General features: G+C 39.0%; 1 protein-coding gene across 1 annotated transcript in view; it reads right to left on the bottom strand.

The window, feature by feature from the left end:
* The window catches only part of CA10 (carbonic anhydrase X), a gene marked incomplete at its 5' end in the record, with an annotated part of 41989 nt that overhangs the window by 13324 nt on the left and 12916 nt on the right, over nucleotides 1–15749 (bottom strand). The window lies entirely within an intron of this gene.

Raw genomic sequence — 15749 nt, 5'->3', positions numbered from 1 at the left:
GGAAAGAGAATATTTGCATTAGTAAGATTAGAAGATCTTTGGCACATAGCTTTGCTATTTACAGCTAACAGTTCACAGACCAAAAAATAAGGTAAGGGTCAAAATTACTGCTGATTTCAGTTACTTCTGTCCTGTCTGGATTGAGAACTATTGGTTGACCTTTTCACAATTCACACAGTAGGCATTTTTTAAGGGAAGCAAACAAACCAAACTGAAATGAAAAAGTAAAAATGTCCAAGTAGCCAATGAAGTAATCTACTAAAATCTGACAGCTAGGAAGCAGGATGAGTGCAGGTCTTGTGAAGAATTAATGGGAGCATTTACTCTACAGCACACAGAGGTTATGGGCTCATTAGTCATCACTGTGTGGTACTACTGAACTTTGATAACATCATGGTTTGGGGGACTGTGCACTCACTGAAAGTTTTAGGTTCAGTAACATATTTTTCTTTTTATGTACAACTATTCACTCTGACAGCCAAACTTGTGAATTATCAAGGAAATAAGTGATGAAATCTGCTTTAGACTAGAATGCCTTCTGTACAAAGTCCAAGAATAACAATGAATTTGATTAACTTAGTTTATCCAACAAACCAAAATGTCTAGTGCAGGAATGGGTAAAATTAAGGACCAAATTCTCCTTCCACCCATGGAAGCTCTGAGTCAATGTCAAACTCTCATCTTTACTGATAGGACTCATGGAAATAAGACTCCTGATGCATATATGACCACATATAGGATATTTGCCCTAGACCCACTGCAAGGAGCCTGCTCTCCAGTGCAGTTCTCGTCTTGCATAACACATGGTATGGCAATGCGTGATAGGGGCCTCAGCACATCGCAGTGTCCAGGCTCTGCTGGAGACCTCTCAGTGTCAGAGACGCAATTCACTGCGCAAAACTCGCATCCAGACCTCAGGCTGTAACAGGTTTTTGTGGGAATGAGTTAACAGACTTAACTATTCTGATTTCTAACAGGTTCATTTCCTTTGATCCATACATGATCTCTCCAACCCGTACTGCACTGTCTTTACAATAACAGTACTCATCTGAGAACTCTGGCATTCTTTACCGGTGCTTTCCAGTGGTTTCATTTCAAGTTTCCTGTTCCTGCAGGCTTGTATGCCTCCGCCCCATTCCGCCTCTCCTTATCGCACCTTAGTTTGGTAATGAACCATGTTGGAGAGAGTGCTAGAGAAATCTTGCTTCACTATAGTCTGAAAAGATTCCCTTGCCTTGCTATGCATTATTGTTTCTCAAAGATCCCAGTGCTGAGTGAGGACAGACTTTTTTTCTTCTGAAACCTGTCTCTTCCTCTGTGTTAGAGTTGTATCCTTCCTCCCTGCACCCAAATTAATTTTAAAGCTGTTTCCATGGCATCATGGTGAAATTAATTAGGTTCTTCTTTTTTTAAAAAAGAGATTAAACATGTGAGGAGACATAATTTTCAAAATTTCTCATATGGAACAGACTAATTTAGGAAGGTACAAATGAATAAGGATGTCTTAGATATAGGATATTACAGGCAGGATAAGAAATACAATTCCCTATTAAATTCCTTCTTTTGAGAATAATTTCTTCAGAGTTGCCTGAAATACCTATAATCTTACAGTCTGTATTAAATATTACTAGAGTCTTCCATGAAGGTGAAGCCACACATAACTAAAATCGTTCATACATGTAAATCTCATGTTTTCAAATGACACTGTGTTAGAAACAAAGCACAACGGGAGCAAATTTTCAATGCTGAAAGTACCCTTTGATTCTAGATGGAGTTTCAGGGCTCAAACACAATACAGAATCTTGTTATAAGCTATTGATTTTCTTTGGAAGACTCCCCCTCTAAGATTAATTTGCCACAGAACAACTGAGAGCTCTGTTTCCCTCAAGCTATAGAAGTTCTATTTTTCAGAGAGAAAAGAATTAAGATTAATTACTCTCTTTTAACTGGTGAAAATCCAGAATGTGCCCTTGTTCCATCACCCAAGAATGTGCACTGGACCAGGAGCAGACACAGCACTTTTTAGACACCTGAGGTTGGCAGGGTTGGGAACATCAGCAGGAGCTGATGACTGTACCTTAGGGGTAATGCACCGAGCCCTCTCTCCTAGCCTGGTAGGCTGTGTCTTTGGGGCAAAATAATACACTTAGGATGATATTATGGCTTGTATATTTGCCGCTGCTGGAGGAGAAACATCTAATTTCCCTTCCCAACACCTGTGCATGTGTTTATAATGGTCATAATCTGGTCTTTGCCTGTACTTTGGTAAAGTTCAGCCCTGTACTCATAGTACTTATATTGTTTGTACTGCTTTTTCTCCACAACGCATTTTGATCGTTTTCTTGATCCTTCTCCCAAGTGAAATGTGCATCTTAGGGCAGAGCCAGTAGCAGGATATTTTCTGTGGCATTTGACCAAGGCTTTGGCTAAACAAAAAGCGGCAGTTTGCTGTGTTGATGGCTGTGGGTGCCAAAAATTCCAGGGACTCTTTTCAGCAATCTTTTAGCAATTTTTAGTTATGGAGCTCTAATATAGTGTGTGTGCGTAACCCTTTTATAAATGTTAGATCGCTGTGGGATGTTCTGCTGCAGTAAGACATGGAGAAATATGAAACTGAGGGAACTTAAGAGTATTACGGTACTTTACACACAAATCTTTCCGTCGTCCTCTTGGGAGTAATGGAATACCTTTTATTCTCATTTGGAAGTGCTATAATTGAGTACATAAACATTTTGATTTGTAAGTGACAAGGGATCTAAACCACAAAGTGAATGGCAGCAGGGAACAGCTAATCTGTAACTACAGTATTTGTGTTACGCTGTGCTACCTGATAAACTGTTGGGATACCTGATTGAGAGCATGCACAAAGCGTGTTTCCAGCACAGCAGGGAACAAAAGCAAATGAAATTGCTCAAGAAGACAAGTTAATGGTTTTTTTTTTGATTCAGAGTCCTTGTAAAATGTAGCTAAGATCTCATTAAGGAAAAAATTCACATTTTTGTTTATTCAAAGTTTAATAAAAACAGCAAAAGAAATGTAATTTCTGCATGGCAGGTGTCCAGTGAGGAAAATAATTTTAATGAGTTAAAACTTATTAATAACAACAGTTGATATTCCTGTGTTAAAATATAGTTGCTCTTACAGGTCTTGTAAAACCCTTTGGAAAGAGCAGTAATATCATACCACATAAGAGTTATTTATGGTATTGATTTTGTGGGTCTGAACAGGTATGAGATCTGTGGCCCTCACTTTGTGAAAGAAATGGTTTTTTTAAATGTCCCCTAGTTCTAGGATGTGTGATTTGTGTGGCTGACAAAAACCTTTTCAGATTTGTCTTAAATTAAACATAGCTCTTGTTTCATGGAAAGGTACAGCACCATCTGCGAGAACATGCACCAGGCTCCTCTGAACCTGTGGTCCTGATTCATCTCATTCCGTTGGACCAATACCTGGGAGTGATGCAGTGGAAATTTTCCTACCTTTAGCAAGTGATGAAGGATTTTTATGGTGTGTTGCTTAACAATAGGCTTAAATATCACATGGACTATTCAAGAAGTTAAAACCACAAAAACTCAGTTGCAGTTTTTTCATAATTGTCTAGGATTTGGAGCTGGATGTTCACGTTGTCTTTTCCTGAATTCTTATAATGATCAAACCTTGTTTGTCCACACACACCCACCCATGTGCAAGGAGAATGCACTAGGATTGTACGTATTGAATTATTGCATTTTGGTGGATGCTCCTGGCCTGTTCAAGGCCAAACTCATTACACTTCAAGTGGGGTAAGAAATTTAACTCTCTGCTCCAGTTCCTGTCCCTTTTTTTGCTCTCAGGGAGCCTATTCAAAGTAACAGCTGGAGAACTGGGCTGTTAGTGGGCTCAGAAGGTAAAAATTATGATTCACAGTAATCGTCTTTGAAAAACAAAGACAATGTTGATAGTAAAATAAATTTTAAGTGACCACCTATACTTCCAGCAGTTTACTTGGCATTTTAGCAAACTACTGTGGTTTTAAGGTTAAAATCAGTTTAAAAGATTACCTTAGTTTAATATAACAAAGGAGAAATGCAAAAACCCATTTGTTTGAAATAATTTTATATCTCTGACTCTCTTCGTTCTCTCCACTAAAACCGAGGTTCTTAAAGCTGTTGCTGACAAACATGGTTTAAGTTGCTTGGTGGTTTGTTTGTTTTTTCTTTTTCCTGCATTTTACAGTTTTTTCATGACGCAAAGGAAATGCCAATAAAATACTGGTTTAATAGAAAGGCTTGCCATCCACATTTATAGCAATATGCCAGCAATTGTATCCTAGATAAATAAAAGAAGATTATAAATCTATTTTACTTAACAGACTAAGACTAAGAATGCAAGGACAGGACTCAGTTTTTTCCACTGTATAAAAGCATGTGCAGAGAAATGCAATAATGCATCATGCAGTAAAGTGGGAATGCAGTCAAGGGTTAACTATACTTAGCTGCAAAATCTACTTTACAAGAAATAATGATATATTAGGAATTAGCACTTTAACTGTAAATGGTGTCTAACACTTCATTAGACCAGCTGGTAACAAGAACTAAATTTTGGTACCTCTGTTCAAGAAATGGTGCTCAACAGTGAGCTTTAGCCAGGGTTCCCTGGTAAGCTCTTAATGCTGTGTGCTATTTTCAGCATATATTATGACTCATTAAAAAAGAAAACAAGCGGCATTGCCTGCTTTAGGTTTAAAGCAGTTATCTCTAGAGGCAGATGTACAAATGCAAGGTGAGAGTCTTAAGCTTTCTGGGGCATCTGTTCCGAGATTCTCTACCTGGGTGTTTGATGGTACTTGGAAAAGAGACTGGGGAGAACCAGATCTGAAGCAGAACAGCCATTCTGGCTGCTGACCAGGTATCCTACACTGATGAGGCTTCTAGCAGAGCAAAACATACTTACTCCTTGTTTACGTGCAACCATTGCAGCCAGAAAATATGAAAAATATCACCTGAGTGAAGTGTGGGAGATTAAAGTATTTCTCTTTAACATTTACATGTTCTTATTTCTTTTGTAAATCTTAGTCTTTCTTCCCACTTGCAAATGAATTAAGCTATTTTAGATAATATTTAAAACTTGGTGCTTCTTTTAAGCATCCATAGGGCTACAGTAAAAAGTACAAGTTACTAGCTTAAGAGGTCAGATTGGCTGTGCACGTCTCAGAATTTGCTATTAGGACTTTTCACTGTTGTGGTAACACCAAAAAATTAAGTAAATGGTGGGCTGAAGAAATAAATGTGAAAGATAATGGATTCCTGCCATCCAAATGCTGCTGGAGCTGTTACAAGTGTCACAATCATTTGCACTCTCTTCCAGATAGTAGGAAACACAACGAAGGAAAAATCCAAATTGAGCCCCAGAGGTAAGTAGATGTGTCTGGGATGCTGGCTGCTGTGTGACTTCAGGAGGATTTTTGACAAGGCAGTCATTACTGAAGCTTTCCACTGCTGATTACTCTAAACACAAGATATTTTTGGCTGACCTGCCAGTCAACCACTCTTGTCATTCATTGTTAGCAGATGAGCAAGAGCTGGGTAAACAGAAGTAAATGACGCTGTTCTGCAATGCACTTTGTGTGAGGATCAAAATGAAGTCTTAGACTCAAATGTTTAATGTTGATTATGTCTTGGCTGATGCAAAATTTCATTGCAAGCTGTAATTTGGCACTGACTCAATCCATCATCTACAAAAGTTACATCTTAAGAGAGAATAGGGGTAATGTAGGAAAAAAGACTATTAGAGGAGCCTATCATCATTCCTGGATTTGTGCAGGATTTTCTGACTAAACAATACATTTAAATTGTTTTTGCATTTTAAATACAACAGATGCTCAGACACCATGATGATGGATTCAGTATAAACGCTTCACTTGGGTGATTCAGTTACGTAATGGTGCTCTGGATTTCTGGGAGAATTCTGTATTTCCTTAGCAATCAGTCCAGAAAGCAGCAGAAAATGGTTCCTGCAAGTTGAAAATGTGGTCAAGTAGCAATTGATGGTATCTTTGTTGTTCCCTGTGTTATCCTGAGACATTAAGTCAAAAGGACACACATGTGCAGGGTCACTGAACGGTGCGACAGAGATGTGTTAATGGTTCAAGCCTTCTCTAACAACATGTGGTGCCACTACAGCTCTTAGCCTACCTTGCCAAATTACCATCTGTAGCTACGTTTCTGTTTAAAGGGTGGGCATGATGGGCAAAAGCAATCAGAACAATAACACAGACTGATGAATAAAAGAATGAGCAAAAAAAGTTAACAGAATTTGGGCTAGTGAAAACCTAGTTGTTGATCTAGGCCTTACCCCTTTTGTCCTAGTCTTATAACGTAGCAGGAAAAATATTGTCAAGCTCAATATACTCAATGTTAACTAGCAAGCAAAGAAAAAGTTAGTGTTAGGATTACAAACCAGAAGCAGGAACAAGACAGGTATCATTTTTACCTGCTCTCTTGAATATAGAAGTATATTGTTAAATTAAGAATATAATTTTTCTGTCACAAAAATATGAAGCATGTCATTTTATATTCTTAAAACGACAATAAGGTACGTATATGAAGAAAGCACAGAATAACATTTGAGAATGTATTTTAAGAAGCTGTTGGTGTGGTCCATCTGAGGTTTGTGGAAGTCCTTGTCCAGCCCATTCGGGCAGCGGCTCCTTCCTGCCTACCCAGTGCTCTCTTTGGTTGCCTGATCTCAGCCTCGCGCAGGCATCCATCCAGTCTGTCATTGCTGCTCCTGCCACAGGTCCTGGCTTGGTGACTTCCCTTCCCCACACCCTGCTGGCAGGCGTGGGATTGGAGAAGAACTTGGCAGAGGATGCTCATGAAGGGAGGAGGGGAAGAAAGGGAGATGGTCCTTCCTCTGGGAAGGGAAAGCAGCGCATAAGCGTGGAGGATGGACATACACACTTGGAAAGATGAGAATTTCTGTTTTAAACCCATGGAATTGCAAAATGCTAGTAGTATATCCAGTGAAAGTTAAATGTGAAAACACACACAGGTTCTCAGGGGATTTTCTGAATGATTTATTGACACATGCTTTTCTCTGAAGAGTCTCCTTCACCTTTAATGATTGGGTTGCTCAACCAATTGACCCAATGACTTAAGAAAATTATGCTCAACTCCTTCTCTGCCCTTAAGCAAATCTTCCTCTTCTTTCTGCCCAGCTTGCCATCTGAAATGGGAATAGGTGCACTTCTCTGGTAACAGTGCTGTAAGATGCTCAGGTGTAACATTAACAAAGTTGGGGAAAGCAGCTAGATAATGAATGTCATGTTATAAAGCTCAATTTGTATTACTGTTCAATGATTGTGACACAGCACCCATAAAAGGTTCAAAAAGAAGCTCAGAATACAAATAGATTAGGCAGGAGACTGTAGGTTGCTTAGATTTTCAGCACCTTGCAGAGAGGCAACAGGAAAACATTTAAAGTCTGATAAAAGAGAAAAATAATTTGAAGACGATATAATTGGTGGTGATTGTAGTGTTAAATCTTTAAATGTAAGTTGAGGGCTCAAACACATCAAAGTTTGTGGAAGCCCTGCTTGACTCAAAATAGCCAAAAGCATTTCTAGAATGAATGTCTTATTAAATTATTGAAGGTCCTTTATTAATGCTGCGGTAGATTAGATGTTATATTACAGAGTCAAATTTTTAGAAAACATTTGAAGACATTTCACTCCAGGATTTCCTGTTTAAGGTACAGCATCCCAGACTGAGAGGAAAGAAGGCATGGAGGTACCCTGTAGGCAGAAATTAAGGTGGTTTGTTCGTTTGTTTGTTTTAAGAATACCCTGGAAGCTTCTTTTAAAGCTAAGGAAAGTACAACTGCCTTTTGTTGTTTATGTAAATTGCATAAGAGACCGTTTCACATTTGTAGTTTAAAAGGTATGTTTGAAGTTGGGAAATAATGAACACAGTCAAAACAAGAGGACATGAATTATCTGAGAATATGAGATGGTACAGCTTAAGGCAGACAACTATAAAATTATCTTGTTTCTAAAGGGAGTGGCATTATACTCAGTAGGAAAGATAACTGGCACTTAGAAGTCATAACTAAGCCAGTTATCTTTTATAATAAGCCTTTTAGCTCTATCTGCAGATTTGGTGTAAGGAATAGGATATTGGCAACCACTACTCAATAAATGCAGTACAGCATGAATTAAAAGGGCGTGAAATCGCCCAGAGCAGCATTTGTTTATCACAAAAGCACATTCTTCTGGGTACCTGGGGAAGGGCACTGAAAGTTGCCACGTGGTATGAGCAGTTCAGCACAGCCAGATTAGTGCCGTTTACAGAGAAAGGTGATGATCAGGAAGCATTTCCAAAAGCCTTAATTATACTGTGGTTTAGGTTCAGGGATCTAACAGTGGTTGTCTTTGTTAAAGCTATTTTTTGCAATTTCCTGTTTTCTATCATCCCCCAAATCTGCTTCCCTAAATCCACAGCAAGTAAATGTATTGGCTTTGCACAGATGAGAAAAGGATGTCTTCTCTTCCATTTGTTTCAGAAACTTTCTAATTATATATTTCAGCATAGTAGCAACCCTTTTCCTAACTCACTGGTAATGGTTGCCCAGACCAGCTAAGCACCAATGACCTCTGCTTCACAGTTTGCCTTGTCTGTATAACACAAATGCTTAGAAACAAGAAACCATCTGAAAATCCCATCTAAACTTTAGGAAGTAAAGCTGAGAATTAGCCTTTGCAGATATGCCCCAAAATTACACTTATTCACAAGTTTCTAAAGTTAGTGAGTGAAGGGCAATGAAGAATAATGAAAAGAAATTACAGCTCCAATGGAAATATGGCACCTGGCAAGTCTCTGTGGACTGTTTGAGCAGTGAGATGTGAATATTAAATTGACAAAAGGGCAAAGAAAATCAGTTATGCAGACAGTCTCATTGCAAAAGAGTGAATGGCAATTCAGTTGGGAATTAGACCGAGGGACAAATGAATGGAGGGTGAAACCATGGTGCATCATCTCTAACCTTAGAGATCTGCCTAATGGGATTGGAGGTTTGTGGGATAGAGGTTCCCGAGCACAGAGTGCTTTGGGGATCCTGTGTGTGAGTGTTCATGGTATAATCTGTCTTTTTGTGAATCTGGAATCCCTTCACTGGAAGGGATGGTGAGTGTAGCAACAGCAGTTCAGATCTGCAACACAAGTGTTTTACATGTCTGTTTTTAAAACACGGATGAGTCCAGAGTCCCTTTAGCACTCAAAATACACCTCTTGGACATGATGGTGGTGAAAGGGGCAGCAGTAAAGTCACACTTGCAATTTATATCAGCAGGCTTTCTACATCCAAAGTAAACCCTTTTTTCCCATTAGAAAACACAGACTGTATTCATTTGTAGGTTAATTTATGTAGCTGAAATGTTGAAAATAGTGCCATGGAAATACCAAACAGGTATTTTCCCTTAATGAAAGAAAAACAGCAAATGCGCCATGCTTCAAAATGCTGAACTCCTGAAGAAATCTTTAGACTTTCTGTAATTAGAAAAGGTGAATGTGGGTGATGATCCCATTAAAAGTCTTTGAAATGCATTTCGTCTGCATAGTAAACTCTTCTCTGCTGGCAGAAAGCCTGGCCTCAGTCAGGCTACGAAAGCGGCTCCTTATTCTCACTGGCAAAGGGCCTGGCCTTCAAAATGTGACTGACTGCTGTGCAAATACCACACACTATTTATTTCTTGCTGCTTCCAGTTCCCGCTGGAATGGCTATAGCGTCCTGCAATTCTACCTGAACGGGGATCTGCAGTGTCACTTCCATGGGGGATTAATGGCTGAGTGAAGTGAGGGGTTGGCAGAGGTACCGCTGCAGCTCAGCAACAACTGGCTCTCAGCTCCCCTCATCACAGCACCATTTCCTTGGGCAGCATCACTAATCGGGGGTGAGGAGGGGAGGCAAAGAGCAGGAGATGGTGCCTGTCCCTCTCCCATCCCCAACAGCAGCCACCTCCCCCTGCCAAAACACCCCTGGGAGGAGGATGTTGTTATAAAGAGTGAATCCTGGGGCCTGCTTTCCCCGTGTAGTCAGGGAGCTGTGCACTCGCAGCGGGACTGTAATGCTGGGCTGTGGCAAATACTGTGGTTAGCTTTGAATTCATGCCAATCACATAAAATCATGCAAATATTTATGACTGTTGGTGCACAGTGACTGCAATGGTATTGCGCTTTGTTAAATTATCTTTTCTTGCACATCTAATACAAGCAGTGTCTCCTGTGGGTTTTGTCTTAATTTTCCTTTATGAAATTACTGTTCACAAATTTGACCAGCTGTAGTTTCTTCAGCGAGTCCTAATGCTGTGCCTGCTACCTCTTCCTTTATTTAATTTCTTTGTTACATATGTTATCTTGTGGTATGGCTCTTGCACAGAGAAACAGAACCTTTCTCTTAGTGCACAGACAAAATGGGGCTGAAAATTACAGCAGATAAAAATCCAGCTATTTGAACTGTAATGTTAAGAACTCTTCAACCAAAGTAGACACCCAATTGAAGATAATGCTGACTCTTGGTATTTATTTCTTTGTCAAGCTTACATCATTAAGCGTGTGTTTGATTTCATTATACTGCAGAAAACAATTTGTTGTTGTAAAATACTCTGGTTTGTAATGTCTGTAGGCAAAGTTGCATTATAGTTTAAATGCAGATAGTGCTGTCTTTAGATTTTGAGTTACAGAGCAACAGTGTAATTATGCTATTACCTTGCTAAAACATCCAATTATTTGTCAATGATGTGAAAACCGGAGAACTTAAATGTGAGAGATTGTAATACAAATGTAGCTATTATTTTTTCATTGACACTTTAACAATATCAACTTGCTAGGCTGTTGAGGAAAGGATCCCATATAAAATCATGCCAATGGGGACTGCATAGCACTAAAATGATATCTAACAAAAGACTGATCTCTGATTTTAATGTGTAGTATATATGCAAAGTATGTGTTTAGCTTTATCATTTATTTAAATATATAAGATTAAGTTGTACTGCATAACAAATTATGTGCTACTATTACTGAAGCCCATCATTGCAAGCTAGACACATAGAAAAAGGTAAAGGAAAAAGCTTTCCTACATTTTGAAAAAAATGTAGTTGTTAAGCAGGGCTCATAGTTCAGTCAGAATACTGTCTCCAGTGTTCCTTGATATCCTCAAGAAAATAGCTTCCTGGATTGCATTAAAAATTGCTGGTTTCTCAGCAAACAGTATGAAGAGTTTTTCCTGGGAGAAAGGTTTTAATAATTAAAATTAGTCAATACTGAAGTGTACGAGATTATTTGATCTTGTTCAGAAACTGACACTTTCCAGAAGGTAAAAAAAATGCAGTCTCTCTAATAAATCACTTTGTGCAGAACTGGGAGTCAAGTAGAAGAAATTCGCTGCAGAAGAAAAGAGGGCAACTCACCAGGGAAATAGGTTTGCTCAAAATAATTGTGAGTTTGAACATCAAGGTTGAGATTTTTAGGACATTTCCAGAAAAAAAAATCTGTAATACTTTCGGGATGAGATGTAAAAATGCATTTGTTAGTACTTCAGGGCATTACATCTCTCAAACACGTGATACAAAGTTGCTGTTGGCTCTTGTGCTCAAGTCCAAATTTCACTTTGTCTACTTCCGCCCCCCTGTAACTTAAACTAAGCTCAGCCGGTTTATCGAGTCAGTCAACGTTTCTGCGCAGGACTGAGGATGCCCACCTTCATTTAGTAGACTTACATTTTTCTCTGGTAGCCCCTGTGAACTTTGGGTTCTGCCAGCAGATGAAAAGATGAAATCCAGAACATGCCAGTGGATGAGTGTGCCCAGCACAGAGTGGATTCCTTCTGAGCTGTGCTCTTTTTCAGACTTCTCTGTAATGACACCTGTGCCACCAGAGTCCATGACGTGTCCCTTGCCCGTGTTCAGACCCACATATTTCCCTGCTTTGATGAACACCAACCCTCTTCCCTGCCCTTTTCTGACCTGTTTCTTCCTGTCACTTAAAATCTGTCATTCCTCTGATGTTGGCACTGCTATCCAGCCGTGCCATTCCTCACTGGGCATTTCCTAGGGAAGCAAAATAGTCCTTAAATATACCCTCCGTTCCTTTCACAGTGGTGTTCAGAGGTTAGTGAACACATGTTTAAAACCAGCCTGCTGCTTTCTCAAGAGGCCATCACAGTGGGAAAGGGCAGCACTGCTGCTCTGCTGTCTACATTGTCTGAGGATGGCACAGGTTGCTCTTTAAAGTGTTTCTGAAAGCACAGAAGAATAAGCTCAGATGCCTGGCAGGTTACAGGATCACACCTTGTCTTTATATTGCCAAACTGTGTCTTTGCATTCTGTTTTTTAGCTTTGCCGTTGTATAAATAGTCACTTAACTTGATAAATGCAAAAGATCCCAAATGCTGCGTTAACTGTGTTTAAAAAAATATATTTGATACTTGTTATCATACAAGGAGGGCAACATTAATGTACAACCTACATGTATAGACTGAGGCTGCAGTTCAGCAGAATCTATGATGTGGTAAAAAAAACCCACAAACCCCTTCTGGGTTATTTTGACTTCTTTGGTTCACCCTGTTTGATCTCTCTCTGTGGCAGATCAGATGAGAAAGTGGAGAGGGAGACAAAAAAACTGTATAGGCAAGTAATGGATGCACAACCAGCTCTTCTGCTGCCATTTCCCAATTTCAGAGCACTAAGTTTTACATTCTGTAATTTTTTAACAAGGTTTATTCTGTGTTAACTGAAGCTCTACAATGAGGTGTTCATGCAGCCATGCGTGGCTTTTTTATTTTTATACATAGTGCCACTGCTGTAAATTAGATTTCCAATATGAATTAAAATGACAAGGGAAGCCTATCATCATTTTGCTGTTGCTACCATAGTGCAGTTTGTTTTCTAGAAACTGGTAAGGCTCCACTTTCCACGCTGAATGATGTAAGTAATCTATATGAATGAAATGTGTGCATGTTAAGGATAAGTTGCTTTACTTGCTTCATTAACAGCAATTTGATAAACAGTTATTCAGTTGCAGATCTACTGATTAGTATCAATTGAGGTCTCAAAGTCTGAAGACTGTGTAAATAATTAAATGGTTCAGTAAGTCTGAGAATATACATCCAAAAAAAAAATCACTATGTATTTAGAAACATTTTAAAAGATATTTACCATATCAGCATTGCATGAACTTTGAGGATTCATCTTTGTGAATTATTTTCACTGCTTCATTGACTTTTAATATTGTCAATGCTTACAGCTCTACTGCAATTCAAAAGAAAGTACTTTGAGATTTACTTAGCTTGGCATATTTATTATACTACAGTCCTCTATCTGGCATTGTTTTTATCTGCCTCTTTTGCTGTATTTACTTTACAAGTTTGGACCTTTAAAAAGTGGCTGGCTCTTTAAATTTTAAAGAGAAATGGGGTTCAAGCATTGACGATAAAAGGTTTTCTGGGAGGCAGAATATTGCACGTGTATGATGGGAAATTCATGATTGTCCTTTAATATAGTTGGATGTTGTACTGTGCATGGAGCGTTTTTTAAGGGTCTTTGTAGGTAGTAGGAATTACATTGTCCAAGTAGATCTATTGGGGTGATTAGCTTCCGTTATAGAAATATCAATGACAAGACCTGTAAGATATCCATCTACCACTATGAATTAATTTTGAGAAATCAGGTGACCAAAATTTCTGGGGCTTAGAAAACCCTGTGAAATCTGTGTTCTGGTCTACACCATGCCCCGCTCTGTTGCCATGACCGCAGTTGATGCAGCCTCTCTGTCTCAGTCTCCCCATTTGCAAAATCGGCAAAATAATTACACTGCAAGGTAATTGATAGTTAATGGGGAACGTGTTAAAGACCGTAAAGCATTTAACAAAAAGCATTACAAGGGCTATCATTAGTGTCTGTTGTTAACAGCTATCTGCAGTTCTGAATATCCAAGGGGACCACGATGTGACTGCTTCCAAACACTGGACATGTCTGAATCAGGTTTTTGGTTCAGCCCCAACTCTAAACAAAACAACGAACTGAAAAGGGACAGATGGTCTCTTCCAGCTCTTCTTTGCACTTTTATATTCCTCTTCACAAACATTAAAGGACAGATTTTCAGCTGATCTAAGATGATACAGCTCAGTAATTCTGTTGGTTATCCACAATTCCCCATTTGTTTAATATTTTATTTTAAACAGTGTACATCTTTAGATTTAATAATGGTCATTCACTGTGAGTTATAAGCTGCCACTTTCAGAGCATAAAATAAGGAATACCATCTAGCAGTACACAGGTTAAATCGATCTATTTCATGCTGCCCCAAGATTGTTTGATGATCACAACCAAAATATTGATGAGTTTACAAGACCATTTGAAAGACAGATGGCACCACAAAACTGATGCATTCTTCTGTGCTAGTAAAGAAGTCCATGTCTTTTTATAAATTCTGGTTTCATTCTAATCCCTTGATAAATTCTACAGTATTAGCAATTTCTAGATACTCTGGTAATACCTTATGTACATCAAATAAGAAAAAATGAATGTGAAGTTCATATAGAAGATCACAGCGGAGCCAAAACATTTTAAATTTAGATGGATTTAAAGATTTTAAATCCTAGGGATTGCATCCTGCTTTTCTTGTATTGTGACCCTGTGACTGTATTGTGCTCCTGACAATAACACCTGCATTGAAAATTCACATCCTACTTTAATTTACATTTTTGGCATGCCCACGGTTTCAATTATTTCAGTGGGACCGTTAATGTAAATGAAGATTTGGCGGGGATAGACCCCAGATGTGCTGCCTGAAAGCTCAGAGTTCTGACAAAAGATTTCCAACTTTCTTTGAAGTATTCATCTCCAGTACTGAGTGTATCTAAAAGTAGGTATGTATTTTCAAATAGGCCGCAGGAAAAAGGCTTTTGGAACTTCAGATACGGATTTTTTTTCTTTTTTCTTTTTTTTTTTTTTTACCCTGCAATTTTTGCTTTCATCATTTTCCTGGATTTCTAAAAGAAAATCCTATGAGAATGAAACAGACAGACATTCATTAGAATCTGGAAGAATAAGGATGATTTTTTTTTTCTTTTCCTAATTAACTGCCCCAGGGAATGGCTCTACCAGTTAGGAGGAAGAACAGTTTCTTTATTGTGCCTTTTGTGACTTAGGAACAGTAGATAGGGAGGCTCTAAGCTACAAATCAAAAAGTGAAAATCCTCTTAACTGAACACACCCTTGGGCTTCGCACAGAGTAAGGCCTTGCACTAATCAGAAGCAGAACTAGTTGGGATTTTTTTTTTATTTGCTGAAACAGGGTTTTGCTGGAAAATGCTTACGTGTCAAAACCAAAGTACCTCATGCAGGGAACTTGATTTCAAAGAAATTTGCTGAAACACAACCAGAGGCTACCAGAAATGTCCCTGGTTCCCTTCCAGTTTGTCTTGTGAGTGAGCCAAGAGGCTGCAGACCCAGTGCCTTCATCCCTCCAGTCTGTATTACGGTGTTGTGTTGGTTTTCCTGTGATGCCCTTCAGGACAGGGCTGTAGCTGTGTATAAAGTTTTGTTTGTGGGTACAGGCAGGTTGTCCTGTGCTCCTGGGTACCTACAGCACAGGAGCTTGAAGACTCCTAAAGAGAACTCTGCCTTAATCCACAGCTCCGAGGGTTAGGCTGTAATTCGCAGCCTTGGATGTGCATGGAAATATTCCTGCCTGCTGCCTCCTTTATGGCACTAA

Source organism: Mesitornis unicolor, unplaced genomic scaffold (assembly GCF_000695765.1).
Source record: "Mesitornis unicolor isolate BGI_N332 unplaced genomic scaffold, ASM69576v1 scaffold38090, whole genome shotgun sequence".
Taxonomy (NCBI): domain Eukaryota; kingdom Metazoa; phylum Chordata; class Aves; order Mesitornithiformes; family Mesitornithidae; genus Mesitornis; species Mesitornis unicolor.
The sequence above is the reverse complement of the archived record's forward strand: the minus strand, read 5'-3'. Positions and strand labels throughout refer to the sequence as shown.